Source organism: Mauremys mutica, chromosome 2 (assembly GCF_020497125.1).
Source record: "Mauremys mutica isolate MM-2020 ecotype Southern chromosome 2, ASM2049712v1, whole genome shotgun sequence".
Taxonomy (NCBI): Eukaryota; Metazoa; Chordata; order Testudines; family Geoemydidae; genus Mauremys; species Mauremys mutica.
The window spans coordinates 186133685-186160200 of NC_059073.1; the positions used below are offsets into that span (position 1 = coordinate 186133685).

At 41.6% G+C, this 26516-nt stretch overlaps 1 protein-coding gene and 1 long non-coding RNA gene across 8 annotated transcripts in view; one reads left to right on the plus strand and one right to left on the minus strand.

Annotated features, from left to right (window-relative positions):
* Positions 1-26516, minus strand: part of FHOD3 (formin homology 2 domain containing 3) — a 650322-nt gene that overhangs the window by 604615 nt on the left and 19191 nt on the right. The window lies entirely within an intron of this gene.
* Positions 1-26516, plus strand: part of LOC123365163 — a 47305-nt gene that overhangs the window by 20593 nt on the left and 196 nt on the right. The window contains exon 2 of the long non-coding RNA XR_006577455.1: positions 23039-23125. This is a non-coding gene — a long non-coding RNA (uncharacterized LOC123365163). The remainder of the gene's footprint in view (positions 1-23038; positions 23126-26516) is intronic.

Here is a 26516-nt window from a genome sequence, read left to right on the forward strand (position 1 = left end):
TATCTATTCCTATGTAACGACAGGTGTTCACATTATGTATGTCCTTGTAACTAAATAACCCATTAAATGTAGCTGAAGCTTTGAGAAAATGCAAATGAAGAAGAGTGCTAATTTCAAAGTAAGTGCCCCTGTGTGTGACAATGGAAGTTCATAGACTAAGTGTATTCCTCACTCAGCATCATCAAAAGAAATGCCCATGGGGGTAGTGAGACTGTCGGCTAGTTGTCTATGCGAAGAAGCTATAAAATGAATTTCAAGGAATAGTCCTGAATCACTGGACTGTTTGGATTCCAACAGGGTGGAAATACTGAACAAGTAGACAAGAGACCCACAGAGTTATTATAATGTAGTAAGAGACCCACAGGGTACCCTGAGAGACGTTTGGAACTGACAGATTACTGCATCTCTGCTATCATTTTGGATTAACAAACTCTGACTCACCTGTTAATATATTGTACCTGCTTTAACCTCTCAATAACTCTCATTTCTTTTTCTTACCTAATACATCTTTAGTTAGTTTACTAGAGAATTAGTTGCCAGTGTTGTCTTTAGTAAAATCCAGAGTACCAACTGATCTGGGAGTAAGTGACTGATCCTTTAAATTACTCCCAATCCCAGTGTGATGTGAAATTTGGTATAGTGACCATTGTCACAAAATCCACTTTGTCTGGGTGACAAGATAAACTGGAGACCCTAAGTGTATTGACTGTGACTCCATGGTAAGACTAGTATAGTGATCCAGGAGGTCACATTTGTTACTGACTTGGAGAAATCTAATCATGGAATATAGCACTAGGGGTGTCTACTCTATTTTCTGACACACTGACCTGAGATTATCACTGACAGCTATGAGCCACTTTAGACAGCGTGATACCCCTGTTTCCCAAACCACCTCTTTGCCCAACAATCCAGCCCCTTATAGTGTGGTTCTCTAAGAGTTTCATTCTGGAGACCAATGGAGAATGTTCCAAGGACTACAGTCTAGGATCTGCTAGAGTAGGTTTTTATAAGCATGAGAGTTCCAGGATTCCCAGTTGCAACCAGCTTAGCATGATTACAAACAATATGCTAAGAGTGGGGGAGAGAGGCTCAAAATATTTGCAATGAAATATCAAATTGAATGAAACTTGCCTGGTCGTAGGGGCTTTTTCTTGCTGTTTTTTAATATTAACTCACAAAAGCTTAATCTAAATTGCACTAAAATGTGCATCAAACCATGTAAAATGACTAGTTTTGACCTGAAACCACTCAAACTTCAACAGTTTCAATTGAGTTTTGCATTGAGGACTGGGTTCATTCTACCCAAACACCCAAAGCTCAACTTAGGTGACTGAAAGAATGCAGATCAAAACCTGAACTCCCTGAAAAGTGCAACTGCTGTTTTTGCTGGTGGTTCAGAACTAAACTCAATGTAGATTTCAGGGATTTTTTTTTTTAAAGGATGAGATGATGATCTGTCTTTACATCACAGTTTTTTTGGCTTGCAGATTCCATACTGGTATGTTTTTCACACCAGTGCAGCTTTTCCTAACTAAGAGTAATCGGAGTTAGCTCTAGCCGACATTGTTACATATATTTCTTTGAGTGACCAGAGAGTTAAATAGCTATAAAACCAGAAAACTTTTTTTGGATGCACCGGGGATGCTTACAGCTGACATGTTCACAATACCATTTGGTGGGAATTACTGTGAAGGTATACAAGGAAATGGAAATAATTGTGTTCTCTAAGAAGGGGATATACCAAGACAGGGAGGGAAGGATTAGCTTCAATGGAATTAGTCATTTTGGGAATCTTTTGTTCTCAACTTTTTTTTTTTTAAGTGTAGGAAAATATCTAGGATAAAACTACTATAATCATGCTTTTAAAGATAATATGAAACCCAGGAAAACCAAAATCATATATAGTTTGAAAAATGTGATTTCATCTGTCTTTTTTTCCTTCCTTGTTCTTGAATTTCTGATAACCAATGGAGCATTTCCATTTTCCAAATATTTTTTGAAGTGATGTGGAATTATTCTACAACCTGCAATCTTTCCTCCTTAATGTGTATCCCTAGCACTCAAATTTCCATCAGTAGGTTATTCAATCCATCTTCCACTCTGTTGAAGACTACAGTTAAAAAACACGAGGTGTTCACTAAAATCAGCAGTTACTACTCTTACTGGATTTAGCATATCAATAGGTTATTGGAATTAAAAATTATCTCCTAAAAAGCCAACCAAACTACTATATAATTTATAGCAGAAGCAAATGAAATACAAAGTAATATAGTCTACATCCATTTGTAGCACTAGTGTAAGTGCTCATTTAATACAGTGCTCAAATGTATGCTGGAATCTTTATAGGACAAACAGAAAGATAAAAACAGAGATGGTTGAGGGAAAAAGTGGAAAATGATGTTGGGAGCACTGAATGACAATGAAAATACTATAGTCTGCATGTTTTCTCCTGAATTCTCCCTTCCAAGTTTTCAAACAGTGCACAAGGGATCCCGAGAGGGATTTTTTTCTCCTCCAGAACACACATTTGGGATCAATGCTTAGTCATCATCCACTTTTTCCTTCTGTTTGATTAGCTACACTACTAATAATACTGAGTCAGGGGACCACACAGGTGTTCCCTGACTTGGTTACAAGATAGTTCCTACAAACAAAATATATGGATGCTTAAGCAATGGGTAAATTGCTGTGTCTTCCATTCTGGCTACCCTATCTCAAAATGTATGTAGCAGAAATAGAGGGGGTTCAGAGAGGAGTGTCAAAAATCATTAGAGGCACAAAAAAATACTTCCATACTTGAGGCCTGATCCAGTCCCCACTGAAATACATCAAAGGCTTCAACTGACTTCAGTTGACATTGGATCAGGCCTTAAGAAAGACTGAAAAGACAGAGATAGTTTAGAAAGAGGTAAACGAGAGGGGGTTTGCAGGCAGTATACAAGGACAATACAGACAAAGTAAATCTCCTATTTAACCTCATTCATAATACAGCTACAAAACTAACTAAAAGGAAATTGTTTTTTACACAATGCATAGTTAGCTTGTGCTCATTGAATTCAAAAACTTGGGGGACGGGGTATTCAAATAGGATTAGGCATTTATATGGATAATAAGAACATCCACAGTTCCAATAGGTAGTTGTTGTTTTTTAATTAAGAAATAAACATAAACCCTCATGCTTAAGGACATCAGCCTATCACCAAGCACTAACTATTTTTCTGTAATTGTCCATTATGGGTTTCTTGGATCTTCCTCTTAAGCATCTACGATTATCTTCTATCGATGACAATATACTAGTCCGTTACAGTATGACAATTCTTTTGCTACATCAAACCTTTAGTTGAGTTTGAGAAATGGGAGCTATCTACATTAGAAAGCTGAAACTTTGGAGTAAACAGGGTCAGGGACAAAAGTGGCATATTAAAGACCCCTGAATTGATTGTATTTGTAACGAACTAGAGGTTATCTACACTGCATATTTTCAACAAGTTTGGCACCAGTTAGCGACATGGTTGGGTCTACAAATAGTCTGTGTCCACCCAATGTGGTTGATATGCAGTTAGTGACCATAGCAGCTAACAGTACACCTCTACCCCGATATAATGCGACCCGATATAACACGAATTCAGATATAACGCGGTAAAGCAGTGCTCCAGGGGGTGGGGCTGCGCACTCCGGTGGATCAAAGCAAGTTTGATATAATTTGGTTTCACCTATAACGCGGTAGGTTTTTTTGGCTCCCGAGGACAGTGTTATATCGAGGTAGAGGTATATTTCGCCCTTAAAATTGGCCAATCTGCATATAGTCAACTATTTGCCAGCTGTTTTGCAGTGTAGATGGGACCCCCTAACTGTACCCTGTAACAGTGTGGCTCCTTCCTCTCTGCCTTCTGTGCAACAGGACATTCCAGAGTTCTTAGCTCTGTGTGTATGTCTTCTGCAGAAGCCATATGGAATAACTGCTCATATTTTCCCAGAAGGGGCAGACATAACACAGCCTGCAGACCTCCAAACTTGGTTAATATACGGTTATGATTTTAAAAAATGCTGCTGTGAAGACACAACTTAACTTTGTTTATAACTGGGTCAGATGGGAGTATTATGTAGTGGCTACATGAACATGGCTGTACTTGTAGTGGGAATTGGACCTTTAGAATTAAAAAGATGACTGCAAATACCGATTTACCATCAGGGAACTAAGGCACAGAGGAATTAAGGATTTGGTCCTGCAAGGTCCTGAATAGTCTGGCCCTTATCCAGCATAGCACTTGAGCAAGCATTTAACTTTAAGCACTATGTAGTACCAACAACTGCAGGATCACAATCAAAGTGGCTCACCTAAGGTTATACAGCAAGTCTTTGGCACAGCCAAGAATTTAACCTAGATTTCCTAAGTTCCAGTCTAGTGCCTTAACCACAGATCATCCTTCTTATAAAAGTAGAGTCTATTAGGGTACATGTTGCTCTTTTAACGATAAATACCTGGAAACAATATAATATCGGTTTCATTCTAAGGGCAAAATGGAAATAAATATGTACTGATCTATGTTATGTCTATCAAAGCACCTTGTTAGTTAATGATAACTAGTGAATTAAGTAAAAGACTTTCCCGGGGGAGGGGGGGAGGCCTTTTCAATAAATAGTGTTATAATTAGAAGGTCTTCAAATTTACTTTATTTAATCACATTTTTAAAACCAATCTTTACATTAAAAAAATCTCTTAAAAAAGTAGCTGGTTTATATATAACAACATTTTCTACTGTGTATCCAGCTATCATGGGATCTGCTTATGAGTGAGGAATGGGAAGGAGAAAACCAGGCGGGTCTTTGTCCCTTTTGATAGGCACTCCTCCCAATGCCACCCCTTTTGTCACCTGACTTACTTTAAAAAGTGACACCACAGTAAGCTGACTGCAACAATATACCTAAGTTAGAAGAGAACTACCATTACTAACTCTACGGCTCTGCATAGGAATTCTTGGGTATTGTTATGAAAACTTATTTTTGAAGTATAGGCTTAATCACTAACATCATACCAAAAAATAATAGAAATCACTTAAACTCCACCCTGGAGGCGCAGACCCTCACCATTCCATTTTTATTCATTAAAGGCAAATGGCTCATATGCCTAGCACTAGCAGGAATCTAGCTATAATAAAAATCTCCAAAACAAACATGAAGCATGGCGCTTAGCTTTATTCCATATAACTTCTGGTTGCCAAATAATTTAGGAGCAATTTAAAAAGTCTGGGGATTGTCTGGCATGAGAAAGCTGCTATCTATTTGTGGATATAACTACACTACTTTCAGAAAAAGGATAAAGGCTAAATATTTAAAAATTCCTTTTACATTTCTTGTCTGCAAAGCACCAATATCTCTGGGCCTGATTCTCATGTTACATAATGTATACACCAAGATAATTTCATTGACTCCAATGGGACTGCGTCATCACCTTCAACAGAACTGTTTCCATTGTTAAACTGATATAAAGAAGTAAGCATAAGGTCCTTTGAATCCACAAGAAGGCTCAAATCTTTCATTTATTTCCAGAGTTCAGACCTTCCTGTAGATAAACTGGACACTTTCTTTTTTAAATAAAACAAAGAGGAATGAATATTGGGGTTTCATTCAACATGCAGTCATTGAAAGAAAAAAGTTTCCCTAACCTCTTTCCTGTTGTACTTGGGTGATACACAGCCATAGCAACTGTGTGCATTGAGGAGCACTCCTGTAACCATGGAGATGAGCACTTGGGGTGCCTCTCACTCCTTTGGCTGCATTTGTAATTCCAGGAACAAAAGCAGAAAACTAGTGAGAGCAAAAATTTGAGGGCAAAAAGTGCTTTGAGAATCCGTGACAATTTAAACATCAGAACATTTTCTGGTGACTGGAAAGCCATTATAAATTCCATTAAAAAAAAACCCAAGTAACAGTGGGTTGTTCCCTTCTGCCAACCAGGAAAAGCTGACCCAATCACCATAACCAGCCAGCTGGGGAAACAAACACAAATCACAAAACCGAGAAAACAAGATGTACCCTTTTAATCATGCACGTAGAAAGGTGAAAGTGCAAGAGAAAAAACTAGATCTTTAGGAAGTAACTTTTCCTAAACAAAATTATAAAAAGTATTCCAGTGCAGATGGCTATCTAAATTATAAAGTACCTCTACCCTTCTTTTCAGACAGCTCTTTCCTTATAATCCTATATGCACTGGAAAGAGATGCTGGCAGGGGTTTCTTTAAAACTTCATCTTCTCTTTTTTATATACATTAGGATTTAAGTACTCACACCTGCACCCTTACAGTAGAAACTATAACATTAGCAGTGCTAACACCCTGATAGTTTTTAAATATGTTTAAACATATGCTTCAAACAGTTTTCAGGTTGTTTGGTTTTAGGTAGAGGAATAAACAGCTCCAGCTGTTTCAGTATGAATGATTTGGCCGAGAAAGTCATTGAACTTCCAGATGTCTTTGGTATACAGTGTTACAACCGTATTTCTCCTCCATCACTTCCACAAACATTTCATTTTATCCTTCCAATAAGCTACCCACACAATCATATTGAGGTAAAATGGTTTATGGGCATGAACTGCATGAGCTGGATTTGTAATCACTGAACAGAATGGGTAATGATTAGCTCTTGCTAGTCCTTTATATCCTGTTGGCTTGTGCACCTACTGTATGTTTCTTTCAGGACACTATTAACCTGATTAATCGCAGGCAAGCAAAATTAGGTAAATCGGGTAAGCATTAATTAAATCTACATTGTCCCACATTTGCAATTCAGTACAACAGGCTAGAAACAAGTGCTGATGTTTTAATGGCTGCAACATCACCAGAGCCTATTTTGAAAGGCTTGTAAGACTCTGGCAGGATGATTCTAAGGAGGCAGCACTGGACAGTGAAACTAATATCACATATTTCTAAACAGAAATGAAGTTCACTTGCCATCCTGGGTGACCAATTTAAGATTTGACAGAGTCTTCAGGTTTATTTACAACATTTATGTTCTAGTTGTCCTGGCAGGATTGTCTCATGCCCCTCCCCAGAAATGTAGGCAAGCAACTCCCCAGTGAAGTCTCTGGGAATGGGCATGTCCATCTGCAGGACCAGCCAAGTCTCTGGGTTTGTACATTTCTCACATTACAATGGAAAGTAAGTAGTGCTGTGTCAGTAAGGGCAACAGAGCTTTGGCTCACATACAGAAAACAAAAATGTTACTGTTCCCACCCATATGAGTGAAAGATCTTGTCATAATTGTAATTCATTCTGTTGAGTTCTCACTATGAGCCCAATTCTGTCCTCAAACCTGCACAAACAACTCTTGTTGTCTTTAATAGGAATTGCATGGGTGTCTCAGAGAACAGAACTGAGCCCTAACAGTAAAACTTGGGCTGATTTCCTCGTAGTGTATTTCTCTGTTTGGTTTGAAGGTTATTTTCTGCTCCACTAACTCTCACATTTATCAAGGCAGACATGTGACTGGCTCTATAAAACATGGTAATCTATTATGGAGCTACAATAAACTAACCATATTCTCTAGGAAACCTGAGCTTTAATTTCAACATTAGAAAACTTTATATTTATAATTATTATTATTTGAACTATTACTGAACTGGCTTCTGCTTGGGGCCTCTGAATTAAATGGATACTTTTGGAATAAAAGTATATGGGATTTTTTGTCCAATAAATATTAAACGAATATTCTCAGTGAATGATGTTTTACAAGCACAGATTGCACTAACAAGTAATAGGATTTATACACGCAAAGTCCTGTGCACTGACCAAAAAAGCAAATACATGTAGTCTGCTTGCCCCAAATACCCTTCCAGAATGATGTGAAACTATGGCTCAGCGGCAAATAAATGTGTTACTTCCTCAGGCATTATTAAATAGCACAAAGTATAAACAGTACCAATGGTAGACTCATGATCAATACCTGCTCCATTTTTCAATTAACTGTTATGTTTACATTTAACTCCACTGACTATGAAAAAAAAACAAAACAGCTTAGTGTTGAATACAAACAATAGCTATGGCTCATCCATGCAGCATCAATGAAAGAAACCAGGAAATTATCCTAAAAATGCAATCTTCTCCATTGAAGCTTAAGCAGAATCTCTGTTAACTGTAATGCTTGGATCTCTATTCGCTGTAGTAGTATTTAAATTCCTGTTCTCAACATATCAGCCACTACAGGAAAGCAGAAAGAAGTGCTGCACACAGACTAGCTACGAGATTACACACTTTTTTTTTCTACCCACATTTCAATGGCCTCTTTTCCTCCTCGCTTGAATTTAAACCATAATGTGTTTCATCAAAATTGAAGAACAGTACAGTGGACATAAATGGTAATATAGAAATATACTCAATCTGGGCCAGATTCTATCACTCACACTGGATGAAATCTAGACTGCACTGAGGTCAATGACTTCAGAGAATGGATTCCACTCATTGGATAGTACCTTTCTCTTTGAGCAGTCCTATTGACATTATTGGGACTACCTGAGAGGAGTAAGGTACTAGTCAAAACAGAATCAGACCCAATTACTGGATTTACTGAGCTACTTTCTTTAACATAATATAAAATTCTGTATTTATTTATACAAAGAGCATACATAAGCATAAGGTTTAGAAGCACAAAGGGTGGGATTCCATAGTGGCATATCAGAGCAACCTAGCCATATCAATCTAAATGAACCTTGCAGGTCTGCAAGTTCCTGAGCTTTGCCACAGATTTAAAAAATTGTCTCTGATGGAATTCAGTACAAAGATGTACATCTTGCATTTGGGAACAAAGGTATATTTACTACAATGGGTTCCAGGAAGAGTTATTTGTATTTATTTCCAAGCTAGCTGACAGCTCTCATCCCAGAGCTTCCTTTCTCAATTGATTCACATTATGATTCAAAAAGTCTCTATCTTCCAAAGTAGCAGCTTATGATTATTAATTACCTGATAGACAATGATACACAATGCTCATAGGCCAGGAAATTGATCCAGCCTTCACTGTCAACAATACAGCAAGTGTTGATACATGAAAAGGCTGGTGAGTGAAAGGAATCTGTATTCATTACTGGATGTGTTTAAACTTGTACTGGAAGCACTTTTGGTTCACAAACCATTTTGCTGAGTTACTCTTGAAAACCATTAGCTTCACTGGACTCTGTAGCCTCTAGTAACGACTGCTGTTTCTCAGAGAGCAGTAGTCCCTGTGCCTGCAAAGCCCAGAACAATGTAAAAAAAATGCAGTGAGCCCTTTTGTAAAGCCTTCATAGTTACTGGGTTGGCAGCAACACAAGCCAAAACTAAATTATGGCTCTTTGCAAAACAATCATTTCAATACCAGGTAAAGAAGTGCTTTTGAGTAAGTGCTCAAAGTACAACAGTCTTCAGGTAGAACAAACCAGAGGTAAACAAAAGTGTAAAGTATTAAGATTAATCAGTACATTATTTGACAGCGTGATCAGAGCACACTACATCTAAGGGATGGCAGACAACGGAGCATGCAGTCACAAAGAAACAGACAGTTTAGGATAGCCATTATGCAGATTTAGATCTGTTGTCTCATATTTTAGACACGTGCATATATTATGTCTCTGGAAACACACAGTAGATTGTAAGATAATTCAAAACCATATATTTTGTTAGATAATAAAACAGTGCATCATTATTACTATAATTATAAATTACTTGTATTGTAGCTTTGCTTAGGAGCCTCAGTCATGGACCAGGACCCCATTGTGCTAAGTGTTTTCAAACATGGAACAAAAAGACTGGCTAAGTACAGAGGGGCAATTTAATAACCTAGTGGAAGTGCTCTTTGATGCAATGCAGGAGGCTCACAATGGATTTCCTGTCCCAGTATGCATGTTCATGGCCACTCAAAGCTGCCTCTCCCTCTCTGACCCACAGGCTATCAGTGTTAGCCCAGGGCATTTAAGCAAACACTCTCAGGGAGAGGTTCCAGGGAACTGGGGAAAGGCCATTCTTGGTAGCAATTCCTTTCTTGTTTAATTCGCTCCCATCAGATATAAAGCTAAACCAGCGTCTATACCTGGGCGCTGGCCACATTCAGAAAGTGCAGTAATATTGCACTTCTCTGTCCAAGCTTTTATCTAATTGCCAAAACAATTACCCCTAGTCATTACCTTTCCCCGGGAACTTTTATGCTGCTTTGGAGGGTCATGGGGTACTGTCTCCTTACATACCAGAAATGTTAACCTTAATCTAAGGCCTGACATACACTTAAGAGGTTTGCTGGCATAGCTATGTCTGCTAGGATAGGCAAATTTGTTGAAACTATAGTAAAGTACAGAATTATCAAACACATAGATCAACACAATCTGTTGGGGAAGAGTCAATGCAGCTTTTGTAAAGGGAAATCATACCTCACCAATGTATTAAAACTCTCTGAGGGAATATACAAACATTTGGACAAGGGTGATCCAATGGATTTAGTATACTTTGACTTTCAGAAAGTTTTTTATAAGATCCCTCACCAAAGGCTCATAAGTAAAGTAAGCAGTCATGGGATAAGAGGGAAGGTTCTTTCACGGATCAGTAACTGGTTAAAAAGACAGAAAAACAAAGGATAAGAATAAATGGTCAGTTTCAGAATGGAGAGAGGTAAATAATGGTGACCCCCAGGGAGCTGTACTGGGACCAGTGCTGTTCAATATATTTATGAATGGTCTGGAAAATGGAGTAAACAGTGAGGTGGCAAAATTTGCAGACAATACAAAATTACTCAAGACAGTTAAGTCCAAAGCAGACTGCAAAGAGTTACAAAGGGATCTCACAAAACTGGTGATTGGGCAACAAATTCAGTGTTGATAAATGCAAAGTAATGCATATTGAAAAGCAACTAAACATACACAATGATGGGTCTAAATTAGCTGTTGCCACTCAAGTGTGAGATCTTGGAGTCATTGTGGATAGTTCTCTGAAAACATCCACTCAATGTGCAGCAGCAGTCAAAAAAGCTAAGACAATGTTAAGAACCAGTAAGAAAGGGATAGATAATAAGACAGTAAATATCATAAGCCACTATATAAATACATGGTATGCCCACACCTTGAATACAGCGTGCAGTTCTGTCACCCCATCTCAAAAAAAGATATATTAGAACTGGAAAAAGTACAAGAGAAGGGCAACAGAAATGATTAAAGGTATGGAACAGCTTCCGTATGAGGAGAGATTAAAAAGACTGGAACTGTTCAGCTTGGAAAAGAGACGACTAAGGGAGGATATGATAGAGATCTATAAAATCATGAATGGTGTAGAGAAAGAAAATAAGGAAGTATTATTTACTCCTTCATATAACAAAAGAACCAGGGGTCACCCAATGAAATTAATATGCAGCAGGTTTAAAAACAAACAAAAGAAAGTACTCTATTTCACACAACGCACAGTCAACCTGTGCAACTCATTGCTAGGGATGTTGTGAAGGCCAAAAGCATAACTAGGTTCAAAAAAGAATTAGATAAGTTCATGAAGGATAGGTCTATCAATATTTATTAGCCGAGATGAGCAAGGATGCAACCTCATGCTCTGGATGTCCTAAGCCTTTAACTGCCAGAAGCTGGCACTGGATCACTCGATAATTGCCCTGTTCTGTTCATTCCCTCTGAAGTATCTGATATTGGTCACTGTCGGAGTTAGTGACCATAGCAGCTAACAGATAGACCATTGGTCTGACCCAGTAAGGCCGGTCTTATGTTTTTATCAGTGTGAAAAAAAATCATACCCCTACCTAGCATAGCTATGTCAGAAAAAGTTCTACTGCAGATGCAATTACACAGGCAATAAAGTGCAGGTATAGCTTAGTTTGTTAAGTGAACTGTTATAAATTGTATCAGCAAAAGAACTCTTTTGCTGGTATAAACTGCATCTCTACTAGCAGGGTTTACGGGTATAGGTATACCTGCAAGCCTTTTCTAGTGTAGGTATGTCCTAAACTTGTAAAGTGCACCACATACTTTGGTGATTAATGCAGTATGAGTTCTTGTACAAACATTATATAATAACTGAAGAGTACTACCAAATTGGCTGAGGGAGGGAGACAACATCAGTAGCAAATACTTTGTTCATTTCATCTGTAGTATTTTAACTCCCTCTCTAGGTATTTATGTTGCATGCAACATATCATGAATTAAACAAAAAACAAATAAGGAAGACCTGTTTCCTATCTGCCCCATGAATGTTTCCCTCTTCATGAGAATGTTGATGTGCTTAGAGGTAACGTGACATAATCATATAATTAAAATAAACTATTAGTTCCAGCTTGGAACTAGAACCTGCCATGCACAGGTCAGTTCATTCCTATCATCTCGCCCATCTGTTATGGAAGTTCCAGATCATCTTCACTACGGATTAAAAAAAGCTAGGTACTTCCAGAATCTTTCAAACCAGCTATACTTAAATAGTGCATGCTGCAGCCTTTGTTGTCATTTGAACTGCTAAAAACATTTAAGTACACATCAAATATATTATCTTAAAATAAACAGCTTCTACTCTGAATCAAATGTAAAGTTTTGCTTGTACCATAACCTCCAACCTCCATTTGGTGCCATGTTCATTCAGTTGTCACTCACTCAACACAGCTTGAACCTCTACAGGTCACCTCAAGTTGCACAGCAGTGTTAATCACCCTGGCTTCTCACAGACTGGGACAAGACTGTCTGTCTCTGCCACCTTAGGTTTGGAAGCTCCCTTGGATTTGTGCACTCCCTCTGTTTCAGTTCAGGGAGGCAACAAGAGACATTCTCTTCAGGGCAGATCACAGAACCTCATAGCATCTTCAAGTCAGGGCCGGCTCTAGGTTTTTTGCCACCCCAAGCGCCGAGAGCACAACTGCCTAAGCAAAAAAAAAAAAAAAAAAGGCTGGAACGCCGCCCCTGGAATTGTGCTGCCCCAAGCACATGCTTGCTTTACTGGTACCTAGAGCCGGTCCTGCTTCAAGTCCAAGTAGACCATGATCTTTTCTGACTTTCCTTCCCTCAGTTCTAGAAATTCAGATCTGAAAACCACAGAGGTTAGCCTAGTCTTCATCTCAGATGGGATCAGATACTCATCCTGCTGGTTCATAGATCATAAATCTTCCCACAAGACCTGGTGTAGAAGAGTTGATAGCATCCATTCTCTATCCTCTGACAGCTAAAATCTAGCTTTCCTAGATTGTGTTGCGTATATGCAAAGCTTCCCCATCCTGAACATCTCCCTCAAATTGTAGTTTTTCAGTCATGTCGCCACAGTCTCCAAACTTTTAGGTAACTTATCAGAGCCACATGCATTCTGCAGTGTGGAATATGCCATGAATTCCACCGTTTGCTGAAGAATTGTACTCCCAAATTGAAGCTTTGTTTTTAAACAAAAAAAAAACATTTATTCTAGGTCTCAAAATTGCAGAGACAACCAATGTTGTGTTGTCTCCCTGTTTCTGTAGGTAGCCTGAAGCAATGGCTATGAGAGATGTAATCTGCCCCATTCATCTCAATTCAATATACCTAGGTAGCAATACAGTCCGATTGGGTTTGACAACATCTTGCTTCAACTGATGCATCACGTAGTGGAGCACCCCCTTGGTAACATGGGTTACTGCAGGCACATCACCCCAGTCTTCCGCTCGCTACACTGGCTCCATACAAATATCAGGGTGGGTAAATATAAGATTTTATTTTTTAAATTAAAAATGGATTTTCCAAATATAAATCATGGTTTTTAATTTACATTGACTTTCCAACATTTAAATTAGATTTCTTATTTACATGTTGCTAGTTCTTTACTTTCTTCCCCTTTTATATACTGGAAATTGATAAAGTAGACATTCTATGTTTGTTTCTTTAGTTCATTTCCTAATGGTTGGTAGAATGTTAAATTTTATAAACAGATTTTTTCTAACTATGAAATTTCACCACTAAAACGCTCATCTATGCTCAAAAAGACAAGTCCAGGGCCTTGTTAATATCATTCCTGAGAGACTATCACAAACTCAACCACAAACTTGATAAGCAAATAGTCTGTGCTACACTTGCAACAAACACCATCTTCCACTTCATCAAATTTCTAAAGGTAAAGAAAGCTGAAATGTTTTGCTCAAATTATACCACATCATCACCAAGTTCTTTCACACAGGAAACTCCAATATTCTGAAAAAATTTAGCTCTATTTTGAAACAAAAAATAGATCTTTTGAAATTTCCCATAGAATGGAAAATCCAAAAAAAAAGTGTTTAAATACAATCAAAACATTTTGTTTAGAAAATTTCAACCCAAAATTGCTCCTCAAAGCCCAAATGCTGAGTATTTCAGACCAGCCGTGGCACCCAGTGCTCCTATGCTCCTGGCTCCCCGTCAGCTAAAACAAGTTTAAACTACAACTTGCCTTGTTTAACATGTTAGATAAGATGTGTTAAAAATACACTATTTTCTTTAGAAAAGGCAAGCCCCTTAACTGATTGATCCCAGGATATCTAAAATATTGTTGCACAGTTCTGAACCATGACCGCCAACAACAACTCGGCTCCTTTGGCAGAATGAAACCGTCAGATGCCAGCTCATTTGTACAAGAGCATTCTCCAGAGCCTAGTCCAAGGCTAGAACCCACTCGATCAAGAACTAAGCACTTCTACTTTCTATTCCAAATGCAAAGCACATTTTTTTGACCTGGCATTCACTACACTAAAAAAGCTCCAAGTACTTCAAAAACAAACACACACACACACACACACGACTAATTTTTCCCCTGGGAAAGGAATGGAGCAGGTACTACATATTACAAATGCTAGCATATTGTTTAATGCACTGCTGAAAGGCTCTCAGATACCATGGTAATGGGCCGGTATGAAAACCTAAGTCGAATACTCAGGTGTCAAAACCTGAAATGTCCCTGCTCAGAAAAAAAATTAAGAGTGGTTAAAGTAGGTGAAATGGGAGACTGAAGATTTATTTTTTGACAGGATTGGGAAGGCAAACTTACTTGTGTAACCTTGGACAAGTCAGACCTTGTCTACACTGGGTTTTTTACACCAGTGTAGATACACCAATGAAGATGCATCATTGCAAACCCCTTGTAGAAACAAACCACAGAGGTGCAACTTACCACAATTTCAAATCTAAAGACTCCTCTAACTCCTGCCAGGGAATCAGCTCTACACATAGTGATTCCAAAATCAGGGCTTTTATTCAACCTCTGCACATACTTCTAAAGCCTGCACTGAGTGTTCCTCAGCTGTGACCAAGAATCTGGTTTATGTATCCTTGTCTCTCAGTCTCAGATTACAATGCATGGCCCAGAGCTAGTGATTAACATTAAATTCCATCAGGTTCTTCAGCAAAGAAACTGCCCTATTTGGTGTTTTGCTACCCCAGACTTGGGAACATGCAAGAGCACAGTAACACCATTCTCAACCCAGTGATGCTTCTAGGGGCAATGAAAATGAATGAACAATTGTACAGCTCTACCATTTCCACGTTTTAACATGATACTTCCAACTGGCACATGACTGTTCTTTACTTGTAAAACAGTGGCATCTCTCAGGACTAATTTTCCTGCACAATTATCTACAGTGACTGCTGAGATGCATTGGTGTTGGTTACTGGAGATTTTATATTCCACGGCAGAAGATATCCATCACTGCGAGTTCATGGGTCAGCAATAACTGTTCATGTAGGTATCATTAATGGAAAAATCTATCTAGTTCCTAGAGGAGACTGACTCATGTTGACCAATTAATCAGCATTGCTTGTAACTGGGGCTGGATTCTCCTGCTATACTGCATGATGCATACGGCCCTACCAAATTCACGGTCATGAAAAACACGTCACGGACCTTGAAATCTGGTCTCCCTCTGTGAAATCTGGTCTTTTGGGTGCTTTTACACTACACTATACAGATTTCACGGGGAGACAAGCGTTTCTCAAATTGGGGGGCCTGACCCAAAAGGGAGTTGCAGTGGGGGATCACAAGGTTATTTTAGTGGGGTCGCGATATTGCCAATCTTACTTCTGCGCTGCTGTATTCAGATGGGTGGCCAAAGAGCGGCAGATGTTGGCCAGGCGCCCAGCTCTGAAGGCAGTGCCCTGCCAGCAGTAGCACAGAAGTAAGGGTTGCAATACCATACCATGCTATCCTTACTTCTGCACTGCAGCTGGAGGCCACTCTGACTTCAGAACCGCTCTCCAGCTGCCTAGCTCTGAAGGCAGCACCGCCACCTGCAGCAGCACAGAAGTAAGGGTAGCAATACCACAACCCCCCTACAAGACAGGGCCGCCCAGAGGATTCAGGGGGCCTGGGGCAGGGCCAGGTCTTTGGCAGCAATTCAGTCTCTTGAAGGGACGGACCCACCGCCAAATTGCCGCCAAAGAATGAAACGGCGGCGGTGGAGCAGCCTAAGTGCCACCGATCGCAGCTCCCTCCCCCCACCCCCGCCGCTTGCGGCGCTTGTACTCACCGGGCGGCACTCCGAGGCTTCGGCAGCACTTCAGTGGCAGGTCCTTCACTTGCTCCAAATCTTCCGCTGCACTGAAGGACCCACTGCCGAAAACCCGGAGCGAGTGAAGGGCCCGCTGCCAAAGTGCTGCCGAAAACCCGGAGCGGCTCACGGGGCCCAGGCCCTGGGGCAAATTGCCCCACTTCCCCCCCCCTCCCCCCCGGGCAGCCCCACTACAGGTTTATCCCCCCCACAACTCCTTTATGGGTCAGGACTCCTACAATTACAACATTGTGACATTTCGGATTTAAATTGCTGAAATCATGAAATTTACAATTTTTTAAAATCCTATGCCTGTGAAATTGACCAAAATGGATCCTGAATTTGGTAGGGTCCTAATGATGCAAAATGAAAAAGAGCTGAAAATTAGAGATTTACATCAACTTTATTTTGCTACCAAACAGAAGTCTTTAATTGTTGCTTGAGTTCCTTGATATGCTGAATAAACATTCTGCAGCTGGGGATTTCAGTTCCCCTCCCCGCTCTCCCAAACAAAAATGAATCAACAAAAGGAAACTAACTAATTAGTTTTGTTGGTGTTTGAACAAATACATTATTTTTCATTTAAATTGCTAATTGGGAACTAGATTGTAGAGTCTTTACTCACAGTGGTGTGCACTTACTCATGTGAGTAGTCTCATTGAAAACAATAGGACTACTCAAGTGAGTAACTGCTCACTAGTCTAAGTAATGGCTCCACAATCTGGCCTGAAATACTTTAATTCCACTGAAAACAGCATACGTGCCAGGTTAAAATAAATATTCTGATAGCAAGGGCACAAGGTTATACTATTTGGCTGTTATTGGCTGTACTGAGAGCTGCCATGCCAGCTCACTCACGCATTTCCCCAACAGCTAATTAAAATCTCTCAAGACAAATCACAGTAATATTTTGCAGAGATGCTTGCAAATATAATGGGTTTGTGGCTTGCCAGAACAGATTCCCCTATGAACTGAATCCCTTGATGGAAATTCCCATTGACACCTATTCATGAAGTCAGGGGTGATAAACTCCAGTGCTGCTGAATTTGGCTAACAATCTGCTCACAACTGAATTCCTGTTTTCCAGGCCAATAAAACTTTATAGACCTTTCCCCCCTTTTCCCTCCCCTCCCCTCCATTTCCCCCTTTCCTATCACCCCTCAGTTCTATGCAGGGATCTGAGCTGCAAGAGTAACATAAACCAAATGAAGCAACATCACTAATTACCCCACAGACGGGTAGCTTTAGATCAGTTACATTTCTCAAAAAAGATAGAAATTTAAAAAAAGCGATGGCTAAAAATGCAGTCTGCTGTTAAAACGTGCAGGAACAAATTTAATTCCAGTTTAACTTTCTGTGACTTGTCAAGCGAGAAAATTTCAACACTGACTTGACTCAATTGGAAGAAATAGTAAAATAAGTACTGAGAGAAAACAGAAGTAGAAATATTTTTGATACACACACATCAGATGCTTCAAAAATGGGTTCTTTTTACGTTAACTGCCATTTGAATTTCACTTTCCATTCCCTGAAATGTAACAAACATGAAAGCTAACTAAATCACAGTCCACACACTGCGCCCCTTCTTTTAGGGTTATTCTGTGTGGAAATCATGCTCCCATGGCTCTAAACCAGAGTGGAAAATATAGTTAAAAAAAAATTAAGCACAACTTTATCTCACTATGTATCAGAGATTACAGGTTTGTCCACATGTAAAAGGGTGGGGGTGAGGATGTCAAACCGGCTTATTTGATGTGCATTATTCAACTGGCAGTATGTAAACCACAGTAATAGCGTGCACATGGGAAGCTGTGCCTTCTTTCAGTACACATTTATGTACATATGCAATGGCTTGCTGTTGGGCAGTCTCGGAGGATATCCCATGATCCTTTGCTTCACTGATTAGCAGTGTGCATTCTGGGATTTTTCTTGCTCTGTATTATGAGATGTTTGGTGGAAGCCAGGTGGGTTCAAATTTTTAAAAAAAGAAATCTCATGTTTCCATTATCTCTACCCCATGCTTTCTTTCTGGGCTGGCTAGTGCAATTTTCAATTGTTGCCAGTGAGTATGGATCCAACAATGCTTTGAGCCACTATCCTGGCAACTGCAAATACATAGAGGCTGCTTGGGGTATATTTCAGCCCCCGAAGCCCGATAAATTTAGTTTTGGACTTTGCGGGCCGCAGATGACGTGGTAGCTGCTGCAGCTCCTCCAGCAACACTAGCAGATTCAGAGGAGGCAGATGAAGCGGGATGAGGACACCGAGCAATGGATACTAGAGGAGGAGTTCCTGGAGCAGCTTCACAATGTGCAGCACCATTTTCGGGCTCAGAAAACCAGCATGGATTGGTAGGAAAGGATTGTGCTGTGCACCTGGATAACGAGCAGTGGCAAAAGAAATTCAGGATGGCAAAGGAAACCTTTTTTGAGATATGTGCTCTACTAGCTGCGGACTGCAGCAGCAGCATTCCAATGTGCGGTGCCAGGGCCGGCTTTAGGCACCACGGGGCCCGATTCGAAGGAGCTGCTGCCAAAGTCCCGCCGCTGTCCTCAGTGGCAGCTCAATCGCTGCTGCAGAGGAAGGTCCCTCCACCAAAATGGTATCAAAGACAGCGGCAATGATTGAGCTGCCGCCGCCGACAGTGCTGGGACTTCAGCAGCAGCTCAATCGGCTGCCGGTGCCTTCGGCAGCATTTCAGTAGAGAGACCTTCCTCCGTGGCAGCGATTGAGCTGCCGTCGAAGACAGTGGCGGGACTTCGGTGGCAGCTCCTTCAGGACGTTGAGGGGCCCTCTTAGGGCGCGGGGCCCGATTCCGGGGAATTGGCTGAATTGCCCTAAAGCTGGCCCTGTGCGGTGCCACATACCCACGGAGAAGCAGATCACCATATCCGCCCCCAAATTCTACAAGTCAGAACCCAACCAATTTGTCTTGTGCAGATCAACTGTTGGGGCCATTGTCATGCAGGAGTATGATACCATGGACAAGGTACCGCTGCACTGGGTTATAAAGCTTGGTAATGCTCAGATTATTGATGGCTTTGAATGCACGCAGTTCCCAAACTGTACTGAGGTACTGATGGGTCCCAATTGCCTATTTCTCCACCCCCCCCCCACCCCCAGGTTCAGAATTTATAAACAGAAAGGGAGTATTTCTCCATGGTGCTCCAAAGGCTGCTTGACCCCACGGCAAGTTAACACACAAATGCCGGGTGGTCTGGAAAGGTCCAGGATCTTTCGGAACTCAGCTCTGTTTACCTTAATGAAGAAAGGACAGTTTGACCTCAGCATCACAGTGGACATTAATGGTGTGGAGATTGCTCCAGTTATCCTTGGACACTAGCTTATCCTCTGCTTCCCTGGTGAATGAAGCCATTCACGGGCCACTTGGATAGAAGGAAGGAACCATTTAACTATCGCTTCAGTAGCGCCAGCTGTTTCTGGAATAGGTTGGAAGCAGCAAAAAAAAAATGTACCGAAGATTATAGCAGCATGTTGTATTTTGCACAATATTTGTGACAGAAACAGAGAAAGTCTTAACAATAGGTGGGAGGCTGAGGAGCAGAAACTTGCTCAGCAGTTTGAGCAGCCAGCAAGTTGTTCAACACACAATGGAAACATCCAGGGCAATGCTGTCAGGGATGCCTATTTGCTGCTACTTTGATTTTCATGTGTGAAAATGTGCAGCTGCTAACCTGGGGGAGGGAGGATGGATTACAAGCAGTTCAGGGTTGCGTATGAGTGGTAGAAGTGGAATGTTGTGGCAATTCTTATTTTACCTTGTGTCTGTGCCTAGATACTTTTGCAAAACCCTGTGATATATTTAGAATCTATGGATTTTCTGTGTAAAATGCATTGATGACTCTTTATACTTGAATTTGAAGTTGTTATTACTAAACAATGTATCATATAGTGAACAGAAATAAGCCTTTAATTAGAACAATAATGAAACCAAAATTCAAAGTGAAACAGTGCAGTGGAAGGGAGACACAACAGGAGGAGGGAGGATTCAAGTCACAGGCGAGTATATGTCTTGTCTCCATCTCTTCTTTTTCTTGGGCCTTCTGGGAGTTGAGTGGCAAAGCTTTAAGTTATTAGGGATTGTTAGATGGTGTAAAAGAGCTGGGCTCTTTGGTGCAGATGTTCTCGCTGCCCTCAGCTTGAGTCTGGGAAGGGAATGGCATTTGAGAGTATGGCTGAGGGGGTAACAGTGGGGAGGAGTTGCTGGTGTTCCCATTACCTCTACTGTCCAAGAGCTGTAGAACATGGCAGGTTCCTGATTTGTAGCATTGCATTGACTGCTGCCTTAATAGCAGTGTATGCTGCAGCAGAGAATTTGGGCCCTGGATTGCCTCCAGGAGTTACCTCTGCATCTCCCTGTCTTTCAACACTGTCTTTTGCCATGGCAGCATGCAACACTATCTTTGGCCATTCCAAGGATCTCTCTAGAGAGTGGCATTCCTTTTTCCCCTCTCCAACCACAAGTAAAATCTCCACCTCTTCATTGTTTTTTTGGGGGGATGGGAGTCTGCAATGAGGTATGCAAACAATTCGTACGGTTTCTTCCATTTTTCCTCCTCAGGTTAGCTAGCCCAGCTCCTCAAAAATATCGACAGGTCACATTTCCACTGCTGGACCTTTTCTTAGCATTCCTGGTTTCAATGTACATTGTCCTGAGATGTTTTCTCTCTACACTGTATTATCCACATCCCTGTTGTGGTCCCTCACAGACATCTGCATAGCAATGTATACAAAAAGATCCTTATTACGGTGGCTGGCCACAAGAGCTTTCTGCCCCAATGCTTCTCCCCAGACGGCAATGAGATCCAAGGTCTCAGCATGGCTCCAGCCATTGCTTGAGGCATGTTGTTCAGCTTCTGGAGTAATACTGCAGCAATGCTGATATACTCGAATCCAGGAGCAAATGGGCAAATTCTGGCCTGGTGCCAGTTTTTAAATGCAGGAGGGGACATCTGGTTAACTTGACACCAGAGCTGTGGAGGACTCACAGGTAAAGAGAAAGGTCACTAACTGTTGCTAACAAAGGAGCGTTGGGATAGCAGCTAGAGGACTGCCAGAGTAGTGTGCAGCATGAACAACAGACCAAACTAACCCAATTTGCGGTAAACTTAGTTCACTTTGAAAGAGGACTGCAGAGTTCCCGATAGGTATGGAGTTAGTGCACTATAACGAATTGCATTGTGTGCATGCAAGCATTTTCAAACTGGTTTAACTCGACTTAATCCTGTTTAACGCCCCCCCCCCACCACCACACACACACACATGTGTAGACAAGCCCTCAGACCACTATTTTTATTTCAAAAGATTTCATCTGGTGGACAAAAAAACACAATACTGCGAAATTAATAAATCTTGTTAGACCTACATTACTGTCTCCTCTGAGACTTGTAAGGATAACATTAGCAGACTACAAGTTACCTGCTCATATCTTGTAAAGACAGGATAGTTTACCATAATTCTGCTATTTGAAGAACAAGTAGCCACCAGCTATAACAATACAAGGAGATGAGTCTATGGATATGTCTACACTGCAATTAAAAACCCACAGCTGGCCCGTGCCAGCTGACTCAGGCTCGCAGGAGTCAGGCTCTGGGGCTGTTTAATTGGTGTGTAGACATTCGGACTCCAGGTCTGGGACCCTCCCACCTTGTAGGGTCCTAGAGGCCAGGCTCCTGCCAGAGCCCAAGCATCTACACCATATTTAAACAGCCCCCTAGCCCGAAACCCACAAGTCCAAGACAGCTGGCACAGGCCTGCAGTGGGTTTTTAATTGCAGTGTAGACCATACCCTATAACTCCGCTGACACTGAACTGAATTTTTTATTCCTACTTTTTGCCACTGAAGTCACATGTAACAATAATTACTTTTAAATTCCATCAACTATTAGCAGTGTCTTTCAAACAGAAGCAATGTGAATCAGAACTGTTCTGAGGCAAGAACACTGTTTCATCAGACAACCAGCACTAATAAAGAATTTAACAAAAAGAGGGACACTGATTTGAAATGTAACCATATTAGTCAAATTTCATCAAGTTAACCTTTATTTCTGTGTGCATAATAATCACCCAAAGGCATTCTCCCTACTACTTTTGTCAACCTTTAATTATGTCATGTTACCAACATCTTGTCAAAGCAGAGAGCAACTGAAAGCATATAGCATGTCTGAGTAAAGGCTATTTTTATCCTGTGATTCAGTCAGCACTCTTACAATGGCTAGGATTAAAGCTACAAGGCAGCCAAGTTACTGTATATAGGCCAATGCAATTACATGTTGAAACATGTTCAGAAAATGTGATTGTACACTGCAATCTTGCAATCCACACTGCGAACAAAAATAACATTTCAAAGACAGCAATCTCTATGCAAATAAACTTGTTACTAAACAGTGTGCATCCTCTTGTTTCTTTCCTGTTGATTGATAGTTCACTAGCACTTTTATTTCAAGTCCTTTTAATGCTTTTAATGTGATTTTAATGCTCACAAAAGGTGTCAAGACTGGCAGACCTATAGACTGACCTCTTCCTTTTACCCACTGAGCAGGTACAGCACAGGCAGTGGCACAGCAGAATTCTTCAGACTGCTCCAGCAGTATGCTTCAATCTTCCCCTGCAAAGACTACTCCTCAAGGTGAGAGGATAATTCAGTGTCCATGCCCAAGCAAACCTTAACCTCTCTGCTGAGACTATCAACAAGAGCCGGTGGTGGTGGTGGTGCTATAATGCTTTTTCAGTATTGCTAACCCCAAAACATTAAAACATTGTGAATCGGCCACCTCAAAAATCATGAGATTGGGTTAAAAATCATGAGATTTTTTAAATGTTGGGATCTTTTTATTTGTGTTTCTATCCTTGAGCCTTTAGGGATCATGTTTTCAGGTTTCCCTCAGTGAACCTGAGATTTAATCACATGACCCCAGGAGCTGGGGCTTTAAGACACACAGCAAATATTGTCAGACTCGCAATAAAAGTGAGAGACTGGCAACACTGTAATGTGGGCACTTATCCACTAGGAAATTGTTTGAGATCATCTACTCACTTTACTTATATCATCAACCAGTCATCAAATAGTAATGACTTTCAGTTACGAGAAGTGAAGCTGGAATCTGACCAATAAACTGCAGCAGAATGGCTCTGTATCTCATTACCAAACTCCCAAGCCTTCCAGTCTCTTTCAATTCTTCTTTATTTTAAATTAAACAAGTAATGTCCTTCTTTCAGTTGATCAGTCTGCACCTTTGTTTTGAAAACTTTGTCAAATGAAGTACTATAGATCAGGGGTAGGCAACATATGGCACGCATGCCGAAGGCGGCACATGAGCTGACTTTCGGTGGCACTCACACTGCCCGGGTCCTGGCCACTGCATTTTAATTTAATTTTAAATGAAGCTTCTTAAACATTTTAAAAACCTTATTTACTTTACATACAACAAAAGTTTAGTTATATATTATAGACTTATAGAAAAAGACCTTCTAAAAATGTTAAAATGTATTACTGGCACAAAAAACCTTAAATTAGAGTGAATAAATGAAGACTCGGCACACCACTTTTAAAAGGTTGCCGACCCCTGCTATAGATTCTCCTGCTGCTTAAGAGGTCTAACCTCCCATTCATGCACAGAAGATTTACTCACACAGTAGAAGTTCATTTGTTGCTCACAAAAATGAGCTTAAACCACAAAAACAAACAAACAAAACAGAGAAATGTCCTAAGGACTTCTGAGTTCACCAAACCAAGGTGCATCTGACTTGTTTACCAGGAGAGAGACAATGGCATGGAAGAATGACAACATCTGCATCATGGAACAATGCTAACCAAACAGACCCCTTAGATCAGAGGTGGACAAACTATGGCCCGCGGGCCACATCTGGCCCACGGGACCATTCTCCCTGACCCCTGAGCTCCTGGCCCGGGAGGCTAGCCCCCGGCCCCTCCCCTGCTGTTCCCCCTCCTCCACAGCCTCATCCCACTGCACCATCGGTGCAATATTCTGGGCAGCGGGGCTGTGAGCTCCTGGGGCAGCGCAGCTGCAGAGCCCAGCCTGACCCGGTTCTATGAGCTGCGCGGTGCATGGCTGGCTCCAGCCAGGCAGTGCGGCTGCCTCTTATGGTGCAGCCGCGCCACCAGCCACCGGTGCTTCAGACAGCGCGGTAAGGGAGCAGGGGTGGGGGGTTGGATTAGAGGGCAGGGGAGTTCGGGGGGTGGTCAGGGGCCAGGGGTCTGGATAGGGGTTGGGGCGGCCAGAGGGTGGGGGTTCCGGGGGCAATGAGGGAGAAGGGGTGGTTGGATGAGGCAGCAGTCCTGGCAGGGGGCAGTCAGGAAGAAAAGGAGGGGTTGGATGGGGCAATGGGAGGCAGTCAGGGGCAGGGGTTCCGGAAGTGGTCAGGGAGCAGGGGGGGTGGATGGGGCAGGGGACCCAGGGAAGCAGTCAGGAATGAGAGGAGGGGTTAGATGGGGCAGCAGGGAGAAGTGAGGGGACAGGGAGAAGGGGTGGGGGTCTGGGGCGGTCAGGGGACAGGGAGCAAGGGGGGTGGATGGGGCAGGAGTCCCGGAGGGTCGTCAGGGACAAGAAGTGTGGGGGGGGTCAGATGAAGGCAGGGGCCGGTTTATGCCTGGCTGTTTGGGGAGGCACAGCCTCTCCTAACCAGCCCTCCATACAATTTTCCGAAACCCGATGCGGCCCTCAGGCCAAAAAGTTTGCCCGCCCCTGCCTTAAATTGCAACTTTCATCAGCCCAAAGAAAACTCTGCTGACTTTGGCTTGTTATTTTTCATACAGCACTTTTGTGTGTGTTGATTACTCCTCTGTGGTAAACTGAGTAAAACATCAGAAGCATTCTTTAAAATCACAGTAGGAAAAACTATAACTACTCAGACACTTCAAAGTTTAGAAAACTGAATGGATCAAATTAGCTTGAGCCCAATGTGAATTTTTTTTCCCCTTTCAAAATCCCAGGAAGAGTTCATCAAGACTATGGGGAGAGAGGAAACTTAAAGACAGTAGCATCCAAGCACACAAAGCAAGCTTAGGCCCTGTTGCTCTCAGGGGCGGCTCCAGGCACCAGCACGCCAAGCACGTGCCTGGGGCGGCAAGCCACCGGGGGCGCTCTGCCGGTCGCCGCGAGGGCGGCAGGCAGGTTGCCTTCGGCGGCATGCCTGCGGAGGGTCCGCTGGTCCCGCGGAGCTCCTGCAGGCGTGCCACTGAATCTGCGGGACCGGGGACCTCCCGCAGGCAAGCCGCCAAAGGCAGCCTGCCTGCCGTGCTTGGGGCGGCAAAATACCTAGAGCTGCTCCTGGTTGCTCTGCACCCTTCACTCCCTAAACCTCAGGAATTTTCTCTCTCCTGCATGACCTTCACCTGCCTCAGCAACAACAGCTTCTGTTGCCCTCTTTATCCAGGATCCAATCTAAATGCAGGAAGAGACATTTTTTGATTTAAAATAAAATGGCGAGATAGAAGGCAGAATTTAGAAAATCATGGCAAGAGAGCAAACGAATAAAAAGAACAAAGCACAATGTTTGAAACATAAAAGATGAGCTGTTAAACTGTTTTGTTAGTTTGAAGGAACAGTAAGTGCTCTTTCCACCTAAGCAATATCCAGCTAGCATCTACTGGACATTCAAATAACAAAGAATTAAATGCACTAAGTTTATAGACATGCATTTCAATAATTATACCTGAGCACGGCCCATTCTCCCTCTCCAATGTGCGGGAGGGGATGGCAATAAATGTAAAACTAGACATTATAACAAATAAGAAGACAGACTTTATAAGAATATAAACATGCAACTTCACATTGTAAAAAAAAAAAAAAGAGCCCTTGACTTGCAAAAGGCCATTTATTGTTATGGATTTACGCATAATTTAGAATACTTAAGCAGGTTAACCCAATCCTGTCTGGCTGAAATAGAACATCAAATTATTTCATTCCCACTGTTTTTCACTTGAGAGAAAAGACTGCATACTTCAGTTGTGGTCACTGGAGAGTAATGGGTATTTTGCATTAGTAAAAGAAATTTGA